Here is a 17,728-nt window from a genome sequence, read left to right as displayed (position 1 = left end):
GTATGGTGGTTCTATACTGCAAAGCACTGTATTGCTCTAAGCAGAACTACTGTCACCAAGGCTATCCCTGTTGCACCAGGACTTAATTTTCCTTTAACTGCAAAATCAAAAAAAAAAAAAAAAAAAAAAGGCTTCTCTTTGGTCTCTGCTTCTATTTTCATAAGTTCCTAATTTACCAGTGTTTAAACAGATCATTGGGGTTGATCCATCAGGTTAGGAGATCCTAGCTGCCTGAACCTTAACTGCCACAAAGGTTGAAAAACTACCTGGTATATTCAGCACCTAAGACAAGTAATGGAATCTGTCACCTACCAAGTCTCATAAACTCAGGTATACCTGGAGCATAAAGGGGGCTTCTACAATTACAAGCAAAATAAAGTATATTAACAACTTATTACACATAAGAGATAGTACTTGCCTTAGTGTAGACCATGATAATCATGTTTTTAACTTCTATTTTATATTGGACTAGAATTGACTTATAATGTGTTAGTTTCAGGTGTACAGCAAAGTGATTCAATTAAATGTATAGATATGATTATTCTCTTTCAAATTATTTTCCCATTTAGGTTATTACAGAATATTGAGCAGTGCTCCCTGTGCTAAATACTAGATCATTGGTGATTATTGTTTTTAAATATAATTGTGTACATAAGTCATTCCCAAACTTACAATTTACCTCTCTCTGCCGCCTTTTGCCTTTGGTAACCATAAAGTTTGTTTTCTAAGTGTGTGAATCTGTTTCTATTTTGTAAATAAGTTAAATTGTATCATTATTTTTATATTCCACATACAAGATATATAATTTTCCTCATCTGACAGACTTCACTTAATATAATCCTCAGGTCCATTCATGTTGCTGTAAATGGCATCACTGTTCAGTCATATCTACCTCTTTGCAACCTCAGGGACTGCAGCATGCCAGGCTTCCCTGTCCTTCACCACCTCCCAGAGCTTGCTCAAACTTATGTCCACTGGGTCAGTGATACCATCCAACCATCTCATCCTAACATCCCCTTCTCCTCCTGCCTTCTATCTTTCCCAGCATCAGGGTCTTTTCCAACTAGAATGCAAATGGCATTAACTTGGTCTTTTTAATGGCTGAGTAATATTCCATTGTGTATATGTACCACATGTTTATTCATTCAACTGTTGATGGACATTTAGGTTGTTTCCATGTCTAGGCTATTGTACATAGCACTGTTTTGAACAGTGGGATGCATATATTCTGTCAAACCATGTTTTCTCTGTATATTCATCCAGGAGTAGGATTGCTGGATCATATGATAGCTCTATTTTTAGTTTTATAAGGAACCTCCATACTGTTCTCTATAGTGGCTGTATCAATTTACATTCCCAACAATGTAGGAGGGTTTGGTTCCCCTTTCTTGACACCTTCTCCAGCATTTATTGCTTGCAGAATTTTGATAATGTCTACTCTGACAAGTGTGAATTAATATCTTAATACAGTTTTGGTTTGCATTTCTCTGATAATTAGTGATCTTGTGCATCTTTTCATGTGTTTTTTGGTTATATATTTGGAGAAATATTTATTTAGGTCTTCTATTTTTTGATTGGGGTGTGTGCTATTTTTTTTTTTTTTTATTGAGCTGCATGCTGCCTGTATATTTTGGAGATTAATCAGTTTCCAGTTGTATATTTTGCAAATATTTGCTCCCACTCTGTGGGTTGTCCTTTTGTTTATAGTTTCCTTGCTATGCAAAAAGCTTTTGAGTTTAATTATATCCCATTTGTTCATTTTTATTTCCCTCACTCGAGGAGACGGACAGAAAAAGATATCTTGCTGTAGTCTCTTTAGGTGCAAGTTTAAATTGTTTACTTGAGATTTTTCTTGTTTCCTGAGGTAAGTTTCTAAGTGTCACTGTTAGAACTTTTGCTGTGTTCCCATTGGTTTTGGATCAATGTGCTTTCATTTTCATTTGTCTGTGGGTATTTTTAATTTCTTGTTTGATTTCTCCAATGATACATTGGTTATTTAGTAGCATATTGTTTAGCCTCCATGTGTTTGTTTTTTTTATATTTTTTTTTCCTAGTAGTTAATTTCTAATCTCACAGCATTGTGATCAGAAAAGATGCTTTGTATGACATCAGTTTTAAAATTTATCAAGATTTGCTTCATGGCCCACAATGTGATCAATCCTGGGGAATGTCCCATGTGGACTTGAGAAGAATATGTGTTCTACTGCTTTGGGGTGGAATGCTCTATAAATATCAATTAAATATCATATGATCGAATGTGTCATTTAATGCCTACGTTTCCTTACTTATATTCTGTGTGAATGATCTCTGCATTGGTATAAATGGAGTGCCAAAGTCCAAGTACTACTGTGTTACTGTTGATTTTGTTGATTTTTCCTTTTATAGGTGTTAGTATTGCTGTATATATTGAGGTGCTCCTATGCTGGATGTGTGTGTGTATAACCAATTGTTGTATCTTCTTCTTAGATTGATCACTTATTCATTATGTTGTCTTGTTTTCTCTTGTAGCAGCCTTTATTTTAAAGTCTTTAAAGTCCCAATATGTGCCCTGCTACTCCAGGTTATTTTAATTTCCTTTTGCATGGAATATATTTTTCCATACACTCACTGTCTGTATGTGTCCCTAGATCTGAAGGGCATCGCTTGGAGACAGCTTATATGTGAGTCTTGTTTTTGTAGCCATTCAGCCAGGCTGTCTTGGTTGGAGCAATTTGATCCATTTACATTTACGGTAATTATCAATATGTGCATTGTTAATGCCATTTTGTTGTTTTGGATTCGTATCTGTAGGTCTTTTTCCTTTTCTTCCTCATTTGTTGTCTTACGATTTGATGACTAACTTTAGTATTGTGTTTGGATTCCTTATCATTTTTTTGTTTATGCACCATAGATTCTTCGTTTGCAGTTACTGAAAGGTTATGATGCAGCAATCTGTATATATACAAAATTGTTTAACTTTGTCTGTTTTAATGTCAAATGAATTTCCAATGTCCTGTGTTTGTACTCTTCTCATGATTTCTGGTTGATATCATATTTATGTGTGGATGCTTTTCTACCTTTACTTTATGTTTGACTTTTCCAGTGAACTTTTTCACTCATAAGTTTTATTGTTTTTAGCTATGGCCTTTTCTCCCTAGAGAAATCCCTTTAGAATTTGCTGTAAAACTTGTCTGGTTGTGTTGATTTCTCTTAGCTTTTACTGTCTGTAAAATGTTTGATTTCTTTGTTGAATATGAATGAGAGCCTTTCTAGATAGAGTATTCTAAGTTGTAGATTTTTCCCTTTTAGCACTTTAAATATATTGTGCCACTCCCCTCTGGCCTATAGAGATTCTGATGAAAAATCAGTTGATAACATTATTGGAATTACCTTGTAAATTATTTGTTGCTTTTCCCTCATTGCTTTTAATATTTTTTCCTTTTTCTTTCATTTTTGCCTATTTGAGTACTATATATATGTTCCTCCTTGGGCTTATCCTGCCTGTGGATTCTCTCAACTTCCTAGACTTGGTGACTGTTTCTTTTCCCATATAAGGGAATTCTTCAGCTGTTATCTTTTAAAATATTTTTGAGGTCTTTTTTCTTTCTCTTCTCCTTCTAGGACTCCTATAATGCAAGTGTTGTCCCTGTAAGGAGCCACAGTCACCCCCTATCTCTCCGTAAGATCCTCCAATACTAGGAGTTGTCTAGCCCAGTCTCTTATCAGATAACTACTTTTTTCCCTGCATCCAAGTATGCATGAGACCTTGTACGCACCCTCCAAAAGGGGAGCCTCTGTTTTCTTCAGTCCTGTGGAATTCCTGTGATCAAATCCCACTGACATTCAAAGGCACATTCTCTGGAAACTCTTGCTCCTGTTGCCAGACCCTCAGCCTGAGGAACTAATTTGTGACTCTCAGTCCTGTGGGAGAAACTCTGAAACATAATTATGTTCCAGTTTGTGGGTCACCCACTCTACAGGTATTGAATTTGGATTTTATCTCAGTTGAACCTCTCCTAACTTCTCACCCCCTACTTTCTCATTGTGGGTTCTTCCTTCTCTTTGACTAGGATATCTTTTTTTTAAAGGTTCCAGAATTTTTACTAATGACCATTCATCAATTCATTGTGATTTTGGAATTTTTATTAGAGGAGGTGAGCTCACATCCTCCTACTCTGCCATCTTATCTCCATTTCCTCCTTTATTTAAAAAATCTGATTCTTGTATCTTTGTTATAATTTGTGATAATAATTTACACAATCATTTTTGTCATGGTATTAATTACTAGATATAGAATATGTCCAGTCCTATATAAGTGGTTAAAACATTTCAAATGCCAGTTAACTTTCATCCTAATAAATATTGAGGTTGGCTTATTTAAAGAGACTCTGAAAGATGACGGTTGTATATATTTGCATTTGAACCTAGAAACCATGATGGGTTGCCATCTCCCTAACTTTCTCTACTTCAGTTTATCTCTAAGATATTGTTACACTACTTCTCTCTGGTTACATTCAAAATACTGGTGTAATAGAATTCTAAGATAAGTTTGATGCAATTGAGTATGCTCTGCAATTTGAGAAACACTACTAAATATTGAGTGTTCACTATTTCTGTGTTTGTATTGATCTCTGCAATCAAGGAGGAATTTTTGTTAGATTGAAGCTGAAAATATATTCTTCATTGAGTAAATGTAAATTCTTCCAAGTTCTGTATAATATTACCAAATTCATGGAAGTCATAAACTTCTGTACTTTACTTAAGTGGGAGGAATTCGGTAAGATTATGCAGAAACCAGTAGAATTTACATTTATCAAATTTCTGTATGAAATTTCATACAAAGATAATTGTAATAAAATATAATGCATGTCATTAATATAGTTTAATATTACACTTAAGTTGCATAACAGAAATCTAACACACTTTTCTTTGCCCTGTCTTACAACAGTGGTATAATATGTAAGTATGAAAGAAACTTGGAATGATACAAAGGTGGTAAGATTTCAATGATCCCCCAAAATATTTTCATTTTAAATATGGATATGTTTCTGTCTTCAAATGCTTCTTAATCACTTCTCATAGAAAACCAGGAAAGTGAAATAAACTATTAATAGGAAAGAATAAGAAGAATCTAGTAATAGATTCTTCTATTTAATGAAAATTCTTTAGTTCTTTATTGTTTTCAAAGTATTTCTTTAGCATACCCTTTTAAAAAGATGATTTTCAAAGGTTTTTCAGAGTTTACACTGTGAATTCTTACACTTCTCTGACTCTCTCAAGTCAATGACAGTATTTTAGAAATACCACCTGGAAAGAATTTATCTGAAATGTCTGGCACTTCTATGTCAGTGACCATGGTTAATAAAATGCTAGTGGTTACAGAAAAGGCTTGGAAGTTGGCTTATCAGATGATAAGACTTAGAAAATAGAAAGTAGGGAAAAGACTCATTGGACTGAAAGAAAGTTGGAATTCTTATTTAAAATGTATTTATTCATAATATCTTAATACCTCAACCCTGTGGGCACTTGCTGTGGCTTTTTACATCTCCAAAGTAGTTTTTAGTTATCATCAAAAGAAAATTAAAAATCATCTTGGACAAAGGAGTGGTCAAGAGAATTATAACCATTTGCTACAATTCAAAATCTTATAGAAATTAACCTCTACTATTTTATTATTTTAACTGGAAGATAACTACTTTACAATATTGTAGGTTTTGCCATACATCAGTATGAATCAGCCATAGGTATACAAGTGTCCCTGCCCCACCCTATCCCTCCAGGCTGTCACAGAACACCAGTTTTTGGTTCCCTGCTTCATACATCACACTCACACTGGTTATCCATTTCACATATGGTAATGTATATGTTTCAATGCTATTCTTTCATCTCATCCCACCCTCTCCTTCTCCCACTGAGTCCAAAAGTCTCTTCTTATGGTTGTGTCTCTTTTGCTGCCCTACACATAGGATTGTGAGTACCATCTTTCTAGATTTCATATATATGCATTAATATGTGGTATTTGTCTTTCTCTTTCTGACTTCACTCTGTATATAGGCTTTAAGTCCATGCACCTCATTAGAAGTGAATTGTGTTCCTTTTTATAGCTAAGAAATATTCCATTGTGTAAATGTATCACAGCTTCCTTATTCATTCATCTTTCAACAGACATCTATATTGCTTCCATGTCCTAGTTATTGTAAATAGTGTTGCAATGAACATTGTGGTACATGCGTCTTTTCAATTCTGGTTTCCTCAGGGTATATGCCCTGGAGTGGGATTCCTGAGTCATGTGGTAGTGTTATTCCTAGTTTTTAAAGAAATCTCCATACTGTTCTCCATAGTGGTTGTATCAGTTTGCATTCCCACCAACAGTGTAAGAGGATTCCATTATCTCCACACCATCCCCAGCATTTATTATTTGTAGACTTTTTGATGATGGCCATTCTGACCAGTATAAGTGATACCTCATTGAGTTGTGATTAGCATTTCTCTAATAATTAGTCCTTTTGAGCAACTGTTTCTGTGTTTATTAGCCATCTGTATGTCTTTGGAGAAAAGTCTGTTTAGCTTTTCTGCACACCTCTTGACTGGGTTGTTCATTTTTCTGGTATTGAGCTGCATATTTTGTTTCTAAAATGTCTATACTCTTTGCCAGTAATGAAACTTGCTTAGTCTTTTTAACATTCTCTAACTCTTAAAGAAACTGCTGGATAATTCAGGCATAAAATGCTTCTCCTTTAATCTGTTTTGTTGTTCTGCAGCTCCTGTCTTCTGTAAGATATTTTACACTTTGAAGCAGCACTCTATTTTAAACAAATGGATGGTTTTCCTTTTGGCACCACAATAGAAAGCAGCTCTGTTCATAGGGCCTACAGAGAAGAAAATAAGAAAAAAGGGGCATTGCAATTCTGACAATGAACACAAAACCTTTATTAGCTGAAAGGAAAATAAGCATTTTTAAAGGCAAAAATATAGACTAATGACTAGTTTTGAATTTTATAGTGACCAAGAGGTTAAATAGTCAACTATTTGTATTTCATTGTATTTGATACTGTTATTTATTTCTCCATTTCAACCCAGATTCATATGGAACACAGCTGGAAAGAAAATAGAAATCTGTGACTGTGGAGTTAATGCTCAACAGATGTGGAGGTTGAACATTTATTCTACTGATCTTCCAGGGAGAGTGTGAAACAACTCTAGCAAACAAGCACTCTGGCTGAGTCTTCTTCTACCATGTAGTCACATTTCTGTTAGTTATTGCCAGAGTTAAAACTATCAAACCACATAATTTCAACCCTATAGAAGATTGCTCTCTGTGTGTGTATGGTATTGTGATTTGTAAGAAGTATATATATTTTGTTATTCAGATCACATTGGCTCATAGCTTCCCAGCCCTTGGAATTTTCTGAGCAATGGAATCATTCTATTTCATTTTAATTTGCAGTGCAATGTAGCTGATTTTCAATGTTGGACTGGTTTTTGTTGTACTGTAAAGTAGATCAGCTATATACTTATCCACTCTTGTTTAGGCTGTTTTCCCATTTGGGTCATTATAAAGTAATGAGAAGAGTGCCCTATACTTTGCAGCATTGTTATCCATTTTATAGACAGTAGTGTGTATATGTCAATACCAAATGCCCAGTTTATCTCTTCACTTCTCCCCTGATAACCACAAATCTATTCTCTGAATCTGTGACTGTTTCATAAATAAATTCATTTGTGCCATTTTTAAACTGATACTATATGATATGTCTTTATCTGACTTACTTTACTCAGTATGACAATATCAAGGCCCATCCAATGTTGCTGTAGATAGCATTATTTCAGTCCTTTTTATAACTAATATTCTATTATATATATATGTACCACATCTTTTTTATTCATTCCTCTGTTGATGGACATTTAGGTTGCTTCCTTGTTTTGGCTATTGTAAACAGTGCTGCAAAGAGCACTAGGCTGCAATTATTGTTTAAAATTATGATTTCCTCTGGATATATGCCCAGGAGTGGGATTACACAATCATATGTTAGAGCTCTATTTTTAGTTTTTTAAGGAACCTCCATACTGTTCTCCATAGTGGCTGTACCATTTTACATTCCCACAAACAATGTAAAAGGCTTCCCTTTTCTCCACACCCTCTATAACATTTATTGTTTGTAGAATTTTTAGGGAGTTTAGTTTTTATTATTTCTTAAAATTTTTATTGAAGTATAGTTGCTTTAATCAGTCTTTGGAGATTGTAGCTTTCTAAGAATTTATCTATTTAATCTAGGTTGTCCATTTTATTCATGTACAACTACTTGGAGTCTCTTATGATTTTTGTATAGCTGTGATGTTATTTTTAACTTCTCTATATTCATTTATAATTTTATTGATCTGAGTCATCTCAATGGGAGCATTCTTTTTTCTTTTTTTTAAATTCTAATATTTGGTTTCTTGGCCTAAACTCCTAAAATGCTGCAGAGCCAAAAAGGTGAGTGGGCATGCTCTTATTCATAAAAAAATCCTTTCTACCTTACCTGGATTTACATTGATAAAGTTATTTTCGAAGAGTGTTACCAAACCCAAGTCCAGCTGCTTGCCACACAAAAATCAATAATTCCAAGGTAAACGTTGGTAGAAAGCAAAGTTGCTTTCTTCAGAAAAAACAGCATCTGAGGAGAAGGCAGAATCATGTATCCAAAAACCAACTGAGGATCCTCCTCAACTATAAAAGACTCTAAAGGGAAAAAGGTAAGTAAAGTCAGTTAATCTCTGAGAAAGAGGATCAGAGTCATCGCCAGTTCCCACGCTGTGCAGGCTTGTTGACTCCTCATTGTCTTACTCAAGAGGTGCTATCTTGTTCATAGTTGATTCACAAGACTACTAGAGAGGAAAAATTGGGAAGAAATATGGTAATCTGTTATTGACTTATTTTTACTTCTCTTATCTTGGTCTCTTAAGTAACTCTTATCTAGGGTCTTCCCTATAAGCTCAAATGGTAAAGAATCTGCCTACAATGCAGGAGACCCAGGTTCAATCCCTGGATCAGGAAGATCCTCTGGAGAAGGGAATGGCAGTCCACTCCATCATTTTTGCCTGAAGAATCCCATGGACAGAGAAGCCTGGCAGGCTACAGTCCGTGGGATCAGAAGGAGTCGGACAAAACTGAGCTACTACTACAACTATCTAGGTAAAGGATTAACAGGTTAGGCAAGGTATTGTAAGATAAAAAGATTTTAGAAGGCTAGAAAGGGGTAAAACATGGGGTTCTGCTCTAAGCTTAGTTACAATATAGCTTTGAGAAAGTGGCAAGACAAAAGGGATCTCTTGGAGAGAGCACTTTCTTTCAAAGAGTTCTTTCCTTCCAAAAGCTACTTACAAAAGCATACAGTAATGTTAAGCACTTGAGAAAAACATTTAAGACAAATGTATTATTATACTTTGATAATTCAATACATCTCTTTCAATAATTGATATGCTACATGGGCAGAAAATTAGTATATAGCTCTCCCGAAGAACATGAGCAATATGAACTAATTGAGATGTATAGAATACTCTAATATTTTTTTTTCTCAAGTTTACATGTAGAATTCAACTTAGACCAAATTCTGCACTGTAAAATACACCTGAACACTTAATTTCAAATGTATTTAAAATATTCTGTATTTGTAGTTTCCTTACATGATTGCTGATTTAGATTTCATATTTGTGTGTGGATGATTTCTATCTTTGATTTATGTTCACCTTTACTGGTGAGCTGCCTATTTTATAATTTTCTTGTTTCTAATAATAGATTCCTGTCAAGAAAACATCAAAATCACACCTAACTGCTGAACAAACATCACAAAAAAGAACTCGAACCTACCAAAAATATTATACTTCCAAAGACAAAGAAAGAGCCACAAAGAAAAAGTAGGGAGGGTGTATTTGTGATTTAATAAAATCCCATATCTTCTTGGTGGGTGACCAACAAACTGGAAAACAATTATATAGTAGAATAGGAGTGACAATTTTGAGCCCCATGTCAGGCATCTGGTGGAGGATGTCTTAGAGCATTGGGCTTTGAAGGTCAGTGACTTAACTGCAGGAACTCCACAGGTCTGGGTGAAGCAGAACCACTCTTGGAAGGTATATATATATAATAAATATATATTTATTATATATATATATATAATATACATATGTATGAATATGTGTGTGTGTGTATATATGTGTGTGTGTGTATGTATGTATGTATGTATGTATATATATATATATATATATATATATATATATTTCCTGTGTGCACCAAGGGGAAAAGCAGTGAATTCATAGGAACCTGCATCAAACCTACCTGCTGGTCTTAGAGGGTTACCAGGTGGAGATGAGGGAGGTGGTTGTGTCTCACTGCAGGGATAAAGACAGGGGTAGCAAAGGTTACTCAATGGCAGAAGCTGTCTTGGAGGCCACCATTATGATGTTAAGATGTGGCCCCACCCAACAACCCAAATCTCCAATCTTGCAGGCCAAACAACGAAGAAGGTGTATACATGGCATCACCCATCAGCAGATAGACTGCTTACAGCCTTCTTAAGGCCAGAGCTGTCTGTAAACACACACCTTGATATTGCTCTGCTCACCAGAGGCAAAACACAACCCTAACAATCACTAGGTAAGAACCACCCAGTCTTGCCCCCCCACACACTCTGAAGACTAAGCAACCCTCTTAGATCAGCTTCTTCCACCAGTGGGCAGACACCAGCAAGACAAAATATAATCTTGTAGCATGAGGGAATGGCAAACCAAGGAAGCTGAATAAGGCAAAAGAGTACATTCCTGAAAATGGAACAAATAAAACCCCAGAACAACAACTTAATTTCAGTTCAGTTCAATTCAGTTGCTCAGTCTTGTCCAAATCTTTGAAATCCCATGGACTGCAGCACAACAGGCCTCCCTGTGCATCACCAACTCCAGAAGTTTACTCAAACTTCATGTCCATTGAGTCAGTAATGCCATCCAACCACCTCATCCTCTGTGGTCCCCTTCTCCTCCCACCTTCAATCTTTCCCAGCATCAGGGTATTTTCAAATGAGTCAGTTCTTAACATCAGGTGGCAAAAGTATTGGAGCTTCAGTTTCAACATCAATCTTCCAATGAACATACAGGACTGATTTCCTTTAGGATGGACTGGTTGGATCTCCTTGCAGTACAAGGGATTCTCAAGAGTCTTCTCCAACACCACAGTTCAAAAGCATCAATTCTTCAGCGCTCAGCTTTCTTTATATTCCAACTCTCACATGCATACATGACTGCTGGAAATACCATAGCCTTGAATAGATGGACCTTTCTTGGCAAAGTAATGTCTATGCTTTTTAATATGCTGCCTAGGTTGGTCATAACTTTCCTTTCAAGGAGTAAGCATCTTTTAATTTCATGGCTACGGTCACCATCTGCAGTGATTTTGGAGCCCCCAAAATAAAGTCTGTCACTGTTTCCACTGTTCCACCATCTATTTGCCATGAAGCGATGAGACCAGGTGTCATGATCTTAATTTTCTAAATGTTGAGCTTTAAGCCAACTTTTTCACTCTCCTCTTTCACTTTCATCAAGCAGCTTTTTAGATCCTCTTCACTGTCTGCCATAAGGGTGGTGTCATCTGCATATCTGAGGTTATTGATATTTCTCCCAGCAATCTGATACCAGCTTGTGTTTCTTCCAGCCCAGCATTTCTCATGATGTACTCTGCATAGAAGTTAAATAAGCAGGGTGACAATATACAGCCTTGACATACTCCTTTTCCTATTTGGAACCAGTCTGTTGTTCCATGTCCAGTTCTAACTGTTGCTTCCTGACCTGCATACAGGTTTCTCAAGAGGCAGGTCAGGTGGTCTGGTATTCCCATCTCTTTCAGAATTTTCCACAGTTTATTGTGATCCATACAGTCAAAGGCTTTGGCATAGTCAATAAAGCAGAAATAGATGTTTTTCTGGAACTCCCTTGCTTTTTTGATGATCCAGTGCATGTTGGCTATTTGATCTCTGGTTCCCCTGCCTTTTATAAAAGCAGCTTGAACATCTGGAAGTTCATAGTTTCATATTATTGAAGCCTGGCTTGGAGAATTTTGAGCATTACTTTACTAGTGTGTGAGATGAGTGCAACTGTGTGGTAGTTTATGCATTGTTTGGCATTGCCTTTCTTTGGGATTGGAATGAAAACTGAACTTTTCCAGTCCTGTGGCCACTGCTGAGTTTTCCAAATTTGCTGGCATACTGAGTGCTACACTTTCACAGCTTCATCTTTTAGGATTTGAAATAGCTCAACTGAAATTCCATCACCTCCACTAGCTTTGTTTATAGTGATGCTTCATAAGGCCAACTTGACTTCACATGCCAGGATGTCTGGCTCTAGGTGAGTGATCACACCATCGTGATTATCTGGGTCATGAAGATCTTTTTTGTATAGTTCTTCTGCATAAATTCTGTGGAAATACACAATCTACTATCGTTACTCTGAATTCTTTCATGTAAAGATGATCCAAGACCTCACAAAAAGAAGAGAGGCATAGAGGGAGAAAAATGTTTACTAAAGAACTAGAAAATATAAAGAGCAAACAGATTTACAATAGAATAACTGAGATGAAAAATACACAGGAGTCAATTGTGGAATAGCTGAGCCAGAGGTATGGATAAGTGAACTGGAATATAGAATGGTAGAAATCATTGCTGTAGAACAGAAGAAACAAAGAATGAATTGAAGACAGTTTAGTAGACCTCCTCTGGGACAACATTGCATGCACCAATTTTCACATTACAGGGATCCAAGACAGAGAAGAGAGAAAGGACTTGAGAAATCATTTGAAGAGATAATAGCTAAAATATTCCCTAACATGGAAAAATAAACAGTCACCCAGTCCAGGGAGTGTAGAGAATCTCAGGCAGGATAAACCCAGAGACAAACATGTAAAGACCACTGAAGTGAAAGGTGCTCAGTCATGTCTGACTCTTTGTAACCCCATGGACTGTAGCCCCCCAGGCTCCTCTTTCCCTGAAATTCTCCAGGCAAGAATACTGGAGTGGGGATATTTTCTTCTCCAGAGGATCTTCCCAACCCAGGGATCAAACAGAAGTCTCCTGCATTTCAGGTGGATCCTTTACCATTCTTCACTATTCTTCACCACCAAACCAGTGTTACAACAAATGCTAAAGGAAGTTCTCCGCGTGGGAAAAAAAAAAAAAAAAAAAAATGGAAACAAGAAGATTATGAATGGGAAAGCTCACTCATAAAAGTAAGAAATCATCCACACATATGAAATCAAAACAAGTAACCATGATGTAAGTATAAATGCAGGATATTGGAAATGCATTTGAAATTAAGACCATCAACTTATGACAACTGTGTGTATATATATGCATATATATGTACATTTACATACCAAACCTCATGGTAAAAACAAACCAATCTATAAGAGATACATACACAACAGGAATGCAAACACAGTGCTAAAATTAGTCATTAAATCACAAAGATAGCAAAAGAGGAAGGGAAGAAAAAAGGCCTACAAAAACAAATCCAACACAATTAATAAAGTGGCAATAAGAGCGTATATATTGGCAATTACCTTAAAATGCAAATAGATTAAATGCTCCAGCCAAAAGACACAGTCTAGTTGAATGGATAGAAAAACAAGACCCATATACATACTGTCTATAAGAGACCCTTTTCAAATTTAAGGACACACCCAGTCTGAAATCAAGGGAATGCAAAAGCTATTTCATGCAAATGTAAAGAAAGCTGGTGTAACAATACTCATATCAGAAAAACTACTTTAATATAAAGGTTGTTACAAGAGACAAAGACATTACTTAATGATCAAAGGATTAATCCAAGAAGAAGGTATAACAAGTGAAAATATATAAAAATATATGCACTCAATATGGGAGCACCTTAGTATATAAAGCCAGTACTAGCAGCCATAAAAAGAGAAACTGACAGTAATACAATAATAGTGGGGGGACTTGTACCATTTGACTTACATCAATGGACAGATTATCTAGACATAAGATCAATAAGGGAACACAAGGCCTTAAAATGACACAGTAGTTCAGATGGATTTAATTGATATTTATAGAGCATACCATCGAAAAACATCTGTGTTTCTCCCATAGAATGGGAGAGAAAATATTTGCAAAAAAAGTGACTGACAAGGGATTAATCTTCAAAATATACAAACATCTCATGTAGCTCAATATCAAAAAACAACTCAATTAAAAATGGGCAGAAGATCTAAATAGACATTTCTCCAAAGACATAAGATGTCTGAAAGGCATATAAAAAGATATTCAACATACTAATTACTAGAAGAATGCATATCAAATACTACAATGATATATCACCTCACACCAGTCAGAATGGCCATCTTCAAAATATCTACACACAAACATGGAATTATTATGGAGGAAAGAGAACCCTCTTACACTATTGGTGGGATGTCAGTTCATGTAACTACTATGAAAAACAATCTGGAGGTGCAATCAAAAGCTAAAAACAGAGAGTTACCATATAATCCAGGAATTTCACTCCTGGGCATAAATCTTTGGAAAAATCTAATTCAAAAAGAAGCACGTACCCCACTTTGCACAGTTACAGTATTTACAATAGCCAAGACTTGGAAGGATTCCAAATGTTCGTCAACAGAACAATGGATAAAGAAGAGGTGGTATACATATGTAATGGAATATTATTCAGCCATAAAAATAATGAAATAATGCCATTTGCAGCAGCATGGATGGACCTACTACATGAAATAAGCCAAAAACAAATATCATATGATACCACTTATATGTGGAATCTAAAAACTGATAAAAATGAAATTATTTACCAAACAGAAATTGAGTTATAGAGTTAGGAAAAAAAAAATATTGTTACCAAAGGGGAAGGTAGAGTTAGGGATGTATTAGGATATGGGATTAATATACATACACTACTATATACAAAATAGATAATCATCAAGGACCCACTGTATACCACAAGGAACTATGTTTAATGCTCTGTAATAATCTGTATGTGAAAATAATCTGAAAAACAATGGATATATGTATAATTGAATCACTTTTCTGTATACATACTAATGAAACAATGTTGATCAACTATATTTCAACTAAAAATGTTAAATTACAAAGTCCACACACTTAAAACAAAATTCAAATAATAGAAATTATAGAAAATAATTTTTCAGACCAGAATTGAATTAAATATAAGTGAATACTAGAAAGTTAGTTAAAAACTCTCAGATATTCAGACATTAAAGATAATCGATCAAGAAAGAAGTCCCAAGAATCTTTTTAAATATTTTAAACTACATAAAATGATGAAACATCAGTGTTTGTGTGATGCAGTAATAGCAGTACTTAGATTGAAAACTAAAATATTAAGTGCATATTAGAAAAGAAGACAGAAAATCAGGAATCTAAAAGCTTCCACCTTAGGAAACAAAAGAGAATATGTATTCTGCCTAAATAAAGCAGAATAAATAATAAAAATTAGAAAATAAAATGGAAAATGAAACAATAGCAAAATCAGTGTCAAAAGCAGAATCATTGAAAAGAACAATAAAAATGATGAATCTCAGCCATTTAAGAAACAACTAGAAAAGATACAGATTACTAATGTTAGAAATGGAGGAATAGTTGGTACTACAAGTGGCTGAACATTATAAATAAACTTTAAGTAGTAAAGGAATAATGGGAAAAACTCTAAGCCTACAAATCTGATAAACTCAATGAAATACACCAATTTTTTGAAACACATAAATTACCAAAACTCAGACATAAAAAACTAGATAATCTAAATAGGCCCATATCTATTAAGGAATTGAAAAATACTAAATACCAATAGTATTAATGGTAGATTATCAGTTATATGGTGGTACTAGTGGTAAAGAAGCCACCTACCAATACAGGAGATAGAGATTCAGGGTCTGTCACTGGGTTGGAAAGATCCCTTGGAGAAGGGCATGGCAATCCACTTCAGTATTCTAGCCTGGAGAATCGCTTGGAGAGAGGAGCCTGGTGGGCTACAGTTATAGGGTTGCAAAGAGTCAGACACTACTGAATCCACTTAGCCAAGCACACATATGCAGCAGTTTTAAGTATGTTGATAGTAGGTAACCTTGTGGATATGATTAATATAGCACTTTATATTTTTGGTCTTTTCCTAAAAAGCCATAAATTCTAATCCGATAAATTCTGATGAGAGGGACATTCTGACTGAACAACTGACCAGTATACCTCAAAACTGTCAAGATCATCAAAAACATGGGACCTTTGAAACATTGCACAGTCCATTGTAATGCTCTGTGATATATAAAGGTAATGCAGTGTTCTGAATGAAGTCCTGGGTCGGAAAAATGACAGTCAAAACCAAACTGTATTAAAGTGTGGACATTAGGTAGCATATCAATACTGGTTCACTAACTATAAACAATGTGGTACAGTAATATAAAATGGTAATGATAGGAGAAAATTGATAGAAAATATATGGAATTTATCTAATATCTTCTTAAATGTTGAAAACATATAAATTGTTAAAACAAAGTTTAGTTTTTAAAAGTAAGGAAACATGTCAAGTCAGTAATTTGTATTCCTACCTCAAGCAACTTGAAAAAGTAATACAAAATAAATACTCAAAGCAAGTAGAATTATTAATAAAAGTAGGAGCAGAAATTAATGTAATTCAGAACATAATAATAGAGGAAATCAATGAAAAAGAAAAGTTTTTCCTCCCAAATCAATGAATTGATTGAAACTCTAGTAAGACTGACAAAAAAAAAAAGTAGGTAAAAATCATCAATATCAAGAATGAAACAGTATATCACTACAGATCCTGCATCTATTAAAAGCATAGTCCAGTTCAGTTCAGTTCAGTTTCTCAGTCATATCCGACTCTTTGCGACTCCATGAATCACAGCACACCAGGCCTCCCTGTCCATCACCAACTCCCAGAGGTTACTCAGACTCACGTCCATCGAGTCGGTGATGCCATGCAGCCATTTCATCCTCTGTTGTCCCCTTCTCCTCCTGCTCTCAATCCCTCCCAGCATCAGGGTCTTTTCCAATGAGTCAACTCTTCACATGAGGTGGCCAAAGTACTGGAGTTTCAGCTTTAGCATCATTCCTTCCAATGAATACCCAGGACGGATCTCCTTTAGAATGGACTGGTTGGATTTCCTTGCAGTCCAAGGGACTCTCAAGAGTCTTCTCCAACATCACAGTTCAAAAGCATCAATTCAGCGCTCAACTCCAGTCCAATTCTCACATCCATGCATGACCACTGGAAAAACCATAGCCTTGACTAGATGGGCCTTTGTTGGCAAAAAAATGTCTCTGCTTTCCAATATGCTATCTAGGTTGGTCATAACTTTCCTTCCAAGGCGTAAGCATCTTTTAATTTCAGGGCTGTAATCACCATCTACAGATAGTAAGGGAACACAAACCTTATGTTTATAAATTCAACAACTTAGAAATAATGAACAAACTCCTCAAAATCTTTATGCTGCCAAATTCAACTGAGACAAAATGTATAATCTGAAAAGTCCTATTGTCATTAAAGTTATTCAATTCTTAAAAGTTCCCAAGTAAGATATCACTAGGCCCTAGGGATAATATTATATATTTAAAGAAGACTTACTACCAACTTTCCACTTTTTCTCCAGAAAATAGAACAGGAAGGAGCACTGTCAAACTCATTTTTGAGGCGAATATTACTGTCATACCAAAAGTAAATGACA

This window comes from Capricornis sumatraensis, chromosome 1 (assembly GCF_032405125.1).
Source record: "Capricornis sumatraensis isolate serow.1 chromosome 1, serow.2, whole genome shotgun sequence".
Taxonomy (NCBI): domain Eukaryota; kingdom Metazoa; phylum Chordata; class Mammalia; order Artiodactyla; family Bovidae; genus Capricornis; species Capricornis sumatraensis.
Note: the sequence above shows the minus strand (reverse complement) of the source record.